This window comes from Crinia signifera, chromosome 7 (assembly GCF_055691185.1).
Source record: "Crinia signifera chromosome 7, ASM5569118v1, whole genome shotgun sequence".
Lineage (NCBI taxonomy): Eukaryota > Metazoa > Chordata > Amphibia > Anura > Myobatrachidae > Crinia > Crinia signifera.
The window spans coordinates 148,484,465-148,491,481 of NC_139223.1; the positions used below are offsets into that span (position 1 = coordinate 148,484,465).

Consider the following 7,017-nt stretch of genomic DNA (forward strand, 5'->3'; position numbering starts at 1 on the left):
AAATGACAGGACTTACTCTCAGACGGAGCGGCTGAGGCGCTGGGGGCTGTTATGGTGCCCTGGTCTGCAATCGGAGTCACTGTGGGAAAATGTCAAAAATGAGAACAAGTGCTGTTTACTGTTAATAAACTTACCGTACTCTTAGTACTGTAAATAGGGCGGGGGTGGCTTTACAAAAAGGCGTGGACTGAATTTTATAAAGTGCTGCGTCCGCCATACTGTACTTTAGAAAATCCACTCTGCTCCACAGTGGATAGGACACATACCGCTGCGCATTCCCTGCTTACGGCTGCCCTGGATAGTGGTTGTTTCAAAAGGAGGCATTTGCCAGTGCAGTACCGGATGTACACTAGTACTGCCAGTGGCAATTGCCTCCTTTTGTGCATCAGAGGCCTTGGCGCAACGCTCCACCCCCACCCCCCTGACATGGACACAACGCTGACTACGCAGGGCTGCGCTAGGCTGCCATTGGCCCACGCTACCAGCGTGGGCCAATGGCACGCTAAGAAAAGACACAATTACTGTACAGTAGGAGAGAAAGAAAAAAAAAACACAAACTCAATAAAGAAATGACAGGACTTACTCTCAGACGGAGCGGCTGAGGCGCTGGGGGCTGGAAGGGTGCCCTGGTCTTCAATTTGAGTCACTGTGGGAAAATGACAAAAATGAGAACAAGTGCTGTTTACTGTTAATAAACTTACCGTACTCTTATTACTGTAAATAGGGCGGGGGTGGCTTTACAAAAATGACGTGCAGCATATGGCAGCAGCTCAAAAGGGAAGGAGGCTGCTGTGGCTCTGGCATGTGGGAATGCAGTTTAAAAAGGAAGAAGGCTGCGGCTCCGGCAGGTATCTGATACGAAGAGTGCTTAATGCTTTCCGAAAGTGTGTGCAGTGTGCCCCCAAGCAATGAGCATGAAACTTCCACTGTCAATTAGCATTTAACCACACCCTTCTCAGGTAGCATGGAACCCCTGGTAAAATGCATGTTACCCCTGGAAATGAGCAGTTCACCCCACCCCCCTGGCAATTAGCATTTCACACCCTCTGGCAACGAGCATGAGACACCTGGAATGGAGCATGTAGACCAGGGCAATAAGATGTAATCCCTGGCATCGAGCAATAAATCCCTGGCATCAAGCATGTAACATCTAGCAATGAGAATGCACTGTAGGTAAGCCGCAGTTGTGTGGCATAATACTGTACAGTACAGTATGTAATGGGCATTACGGTGTGTGGCATAATGTGTGTCAAATAATGTGTAATGGGCAATACAGTATGTGGCCTAATGTGTAATGGCCATTATAGTGTATAGCATTCAGTGTAATGGCCATTACTGTGTGTACCATTGGGGGACATTTACCAAAATGGATTCGTAGAAAAAAGGTGTATTCGTAGGGAGAAATACACCTTTTTTTTACGAATTTGTATTTTCGGGATTTACAATCCCAAAAATACAACAATTCGTAGTCCTAAAGATGGAACATTCGTATTTGTAGTTACAAATACGAATGTCTACACCATCGATAGAATACGACAGAAATCACCATTCAAAAGAATGGTGGTTTCTGATTTACTAAGCAGCCGTATGGATAATACGGCTGCTTAGTGGTGTAAAACACCCACGCAAATACGACAGGAAAATAGAACACCATTTTCATGTCGTATTTGCGTTTTTGCCTGCACGGATCAGTCAGATCCGTGCAGGCTTCGGTGTAAAAAAATAGAAAAAAAAATAAATAAAAAAAAAAAACGGCGTGGGGTCCCCCCCACAGCCGAAACCAGCACCAGGCTGACAGAGCCTGGAGCCGGTAATTAAAAATCAGGGAACCCGACAAATAGGGGTTCCCCGATTTTTAACAACCAGCCCCAGGCTCCTGCTCTGGGGCTGGTTCCCAAAATACGGGGGACAAAATGACTAGGGGTCCCCCGTATTTCAAGAACCAGCCCCAGGCAAAACCAGCCAGCGGGTAATGCCACAGCCGGGGGGAGACTTTTTATGCAAGTCCCCCCGGCCAAAGCATTAACCCTACCGACCAGTCAGCCTGGCCAGGGGCCCTGGGGGAGTGGGGACCCCCCCAATAAAGGGGTCCCCCCCCTCCAGGACTTACCTGACCAGGCTGAAGCCTGGTGCTGTCCTCGATGCCCCTGGGCGGTGGGCATCGAGCTGATGGTTTTGTGTAAAAAATAGAATAAAAACCATTGTTTTTTACTGTGGCACTACAAGTGCCAGCAAGCCTCCCCAGCAAGCTGGGACTTGGATAACCACAAGTCCCAGCCTGCTGGGCATTAAAGGGCCCGCTGGGTCTTGTAGTGCCACCGTAAAAAAAATAGTTAAATAAAACACACTGACACCCGTTTTAAATAAAAGTTTAATACACACATTACATACATACTGATACTTACCTTTCTTGATCCCGTAGGTAGCCCTGGTCCTGATGTCCTGTGTCGTCCTCCAGGTCCATGTCGGCTGTCTGCGTCGTCCTCCAGGTCCATGTCGACGGTCCGTGTCGTCCTCCAGGTCCATGGCGGTGTCCGGGTCCGAAGAAATCCATGTTGGAGCTGTGGAAGGAAATCCTACTCACCTGGTCCTGCGCTGAAGAAGTCTTCTCTTGATCCGACGTAGTCCAGGTAATCTTCCTGCTGTCGCCGGTCCCCGCTGTCTCCGCTGTCCGTGCATCGCGCTGAGGAGAGATGCTGAAGTTTCATATTCGGCGCCTCTCCTCAGACTGAATTCTATTGGCCGCCTAGCAGGCCAATCAGGAGCCGAGAAAGTCGGCTCCTGATTGGCCTGCTAGGCGGCCAATAGAATTCAGTCTGAGGAGAGGCGCCGAATATGAAACTTCAGCATCTCTCCTCAGCGCGATGCACGGACAGCGGAGACAGCGGGGACCGGCGACAGCAGGAAGATTACCTGGACTACGTCGGATCAAGAGAAGACTTCTTCAGCGCAGGACCAGGTGAGTAGGATTTCCTTCCACAGCTCCAACATGGATTTCTTCGGACCCGGACACCGCCATGGACCTGGAGGACGACACGGACCGTCGACATGGACCTGGAGGACGACGCAGACAGCCGACATGGACCTGGAGGACGACACAGGACATCAGGACCAGGGCTACCTACGGGATCAAGAAAGGTAAGTATCAGTATGTATGTAATGTGTGTATTAAACTTTTATTTAAAACGGGTGTCAGTGTGTTTTATTTAACTATTTTTTTTACGGTGGCACTACAAGACCCAGCGGGCCCTTTAATGGCCAGCAGGCTGGGACTTGTGGTTATCCAAGTCCCAGCTTCCTGGGGAGGCTTGCTGGCACTTGTAGTGCCACAGTAAAAAACAATGGTTTTTATTCTATTTTTTACACAAAACCATCAGCTCGATGCCCACCGCCCAGGGGCATCGAGGACAGCACCAGGCTTCAGCCTGGTCAGGTAAGTCCTGGAGGGGGGGGACCCCTTTATTGGGGGGGTCCCCACTCCCCCAGGGCCCCTGGCCAGGCTGACTGGTCGGTAGGGTTAATGCTTTGGCCGGGGGGACTTGCATAAAAAGTCTCCCCCCGGCTGTGGCATTACCCGCTGGCTGGTTTTGCCTGGGGCTGGTTCTTGAAATACGGGGGACCCCTAGTCATTTTGTCCCCCGTATTTTGGGAACCAGCCCCAGAGCAGGAGCCTGGGGCTGGTTGTTAAAAATCGGGGAACCCCTATTTGTCGGGTTCCCTGATTTTTAATTACCGGCTCCAGGCTCTGTCAGCCTGGTGCTGGTTTCGGCTGTGGGGGGGACCCCACGCCGTTTTTTTTTTTAATTTATTTTTTTTTCTATTTTTTTTACACCATGCAGCCTGCACGGATCTGACTGATCCGTGCAGACTGCTAGAAATAATTCGTATTAGCAGCCGTATATACGGCCGCTAATACGAATCATTACACCATCGGAGGGTTACAAAGCAGTCGTATATGACTGCTTTGTAACTGATCCTCCGGAACACGACTTTGCATACGACTTAAACAGTCGTATGCAGTCGTAGGGAAAATACCAATACGAAAAACTAGGTTTTTCATATTGGTAAATTTCCCCCGTTATGTGTGATGGGCATCATGGTGTGTGGCATAATGTGTAATGGGCATCACAGTGTGAGGCTTAATGTTGTATGGGCATCACGGTCTGAGGCATAATGTGTAATGTCTGTGTGACATGTAATAGGCATTACGAAGTGTGAGGTGTACCATGTAATGGGCATCACAGTGAGGGCATCACAGTTTGCAGTGCAATGGGCATTACGGTGTGTGGCATAACGTGTAATGGGCATTATGGCATGTGGTATACTACAGTATGTATTGGCTGTGTGACATGTAATCGGCATTACAGTGTAAATTTTTGACGTGCACCATTGGAACGCACATTTTCTATTACTGTATCCCTGTTTTACAAACATTGGTCAAGCCCTGGCATAATGTGTCATGGGCAGTATGGTGTGTAGCATTATGTAAAATGGTCATTACTGTGTGTAGCATTACAGTATGAGTGTTGGCCATTATGGTGTGTGGCATTATGTGTAATTGGCATTACTGTACTGTATGTTGGGTGGCATTATGTGGAATTGGCATTACTGTGTGTGTAATTACAGTATCTCTAATGGGCATTAAAGTGTGTGGCATTTTGTGTAATAATAGGCGGTGATGGACATGTCCAGTGATTGACATGCCCCTTGAATGGTGCACCCCCTAATAAAATGGGCTATGCACACCTACTATACAGTATACTGTACAGTATGCGCAGCAATGCTTACCTTCTTCATGGCGGATGGAAGCACAGGGACTGTTATATTGGAAGGGGTAAAGAGGACGAGGAGGGGTGTCCAGCCACATCAAGGGCAGGGTGTCCTCGCCTTCAAGCGGAGGCACTGTGTGAAGATGAGAAAAATGAGAAAGTGTGCTGTTTAAATAAAGTTACTGTACTCATTACTGGGTTTACAAAAAGGCGTGGACTGGATTTTATAAAGTGCTGCGCCCGCCATACTGTACTTTAGAAAATCCACTCTGCTCCAAAGTGGATAGGACACATACCGCTGCGCATTCCCTGCTTACGGCTGCCCTGGATAGTGGTTGTTTCAAAAGGAGGCATTTGCCAGTGCAGTACCGGATGTACACTAGTACTGCCAGTGGCAATTGCCTCCTTTTGTGCATCAGAGGCATTGGCGCAACGCTCCACCCCCACCCCCCTGACATGGACACAACGCTGACTACGCAGGGCTGCGCTAGGCTGCCATTGGCCCACGCTACCAGCGTGGGCCAATGGCACGCTAAGAAAAGACACAATTACTGTACAGTAGGAGAGAAATAAAAAAAAAACACAAACTCAATAAAGAAATGACAGGACTTACTCTCAGACGGAGCAGCTGAGGCGCTGGGGGCAGTAACGGCCCGCAAGGGCAGGGTGCCCTGGTCTTCCTCTAGGCTTGGCACTGTGGGGAAATGATAAAATGTGCTGTTAAAATACTGTAAAGTTATTATTCTTACTCTAAATGGGGAGGAGGGGGTGTTAAAAAAAAAAGCCGTGGACTGTTTTCAATAAAGTGCTGTGCCCACCACACTTGATAAAATAGACTCCACGTCAACGTGGATACTGGGGGTACTGTATGAACAGGTCGGGAGGACACTTACTGGCTGCCAAAGTTTGAGGGGACCTTCTGGGGAGTACCCTTTCCATCCTCCTCTGAAGTCCTGTGTAAAAATAATTACAGTACATTACAGTATACTGTACTGTAGTGTCCTTTGAAACATTAGTTCACACACACTACTGTGATCACTGAGGTTATGGTAGAGTATACAGTATTGCAGTACTGTATACTGTAGATAAATAATGCCTAGGTCAAAACGTCGTGCATCAGACGTACCGCACGCCTCCACTCCCACCCCCTTTGTGCACGAGACGCAGAGCTACAGTACCTGACGGGGACATTACGGTAATTGTGCAGGGCTCCCGCGGGGACACTACGCTGACTGTGCTAGGCTGCCGTTGGCCGATGCTGACAGCGTCGCCCAACGGCACGGCAAAAAACTACACAAGTTCAAACACACAAACACAAAACACAATAAAGAAATGACAGGACTTACTGCTTAGCATCGTGGCGATGCTTGAGGGGGGGCCTGTAGCATGCCCGCAGGGCAGGGTGCCCTGGTCTTCAATCAGAGTCACTGTGGGAAAATGTCAAAAATGAGAACAAGTGCTGTTTACTGTTAATAAACTTACCGTACTCTTATTACTGTAAATAGGGCGGGGGTGGCTTTACAAAAAGGCGTGGACTGGATTTTATAAAGTGCTGCGCCCGCCATACTGTACTTTAGAAAATCCACTCCGCTCCAAAGTGGATAGGACACATACCGCTGCGCATTCCCTGCTTACGGCTGCCCTGGATAGTGGTTGTTTCAAAAGGAGGCATTTGTCAGTGCAGTACCGGATGTACACTAGTACTGCCAGTGGCAATTGCCTCCTTTTGTGCATCAGAGGCATTGGCGCAACGCTCCACCCCCACCCCCCTGACATGGACACAACGCTGACTACGCAGGGCTGCGCTAGGCTGCCATTGGCCCACGCTACCAGCGTGGGCCAATGACACGCTAAGAAAAGACACAATTACTGTACAGTAGGAGAGAAAGAAAAAAAAAACACAAACTCAATAAAGAAATGACAGGACTTACTCTCAGACGGAGCGGCTGAGGCGCTGGGGGCAGTAACGGCCCGCAAGGGCAGGGTGTCCTCGCCTTCAAGCGGAGGCACTGTGTGAAGATGAGAAAAATGAGAAAGTGTGCTGTTTAAATAAAGTTACTGTACTCATTACTGGGTTTACAAAAAGGCGTGGACTGGATTTTATAAAGTGCTGCGCCCGCCATACTGTACTTTAGAAAATCCACTCCGCTCCAAAGTGGATAGGACACATACCGCTGCGCATTCCCTGCTTACGGCTGCCCTGGATAGTGGTTGTTTCAAAAGGAGGCATTTGTCAGTGCAGTACCGG

General features: G+C 48.9%; 1 long non-coding RNA gene across 1 annotated transcript; it reads right to left on the reverse strand.

Moving 5' to 3' along the window:
- Positions 1 to 5,382: 5,382 nt before the first annotated feature.
- Positions 5,383 to 6,185, reverse strand: LOC146019566 (uncharacterized). The gene is made up of 3 exons (XR_014450604.1): positions 6,116 to 6,185; positions 5,663 to 5,722; positions 5,383 to 5,463 (listed from the first exon to the last, which is right to left on the reverse strand). It is a non-coding gene; the product is annotated as an uncharacterized LOC146019566 (long non-coding RNA).
- Between the last annotated feature and the right edge of the window lie 832 nt (positions 6,186 to 7,017).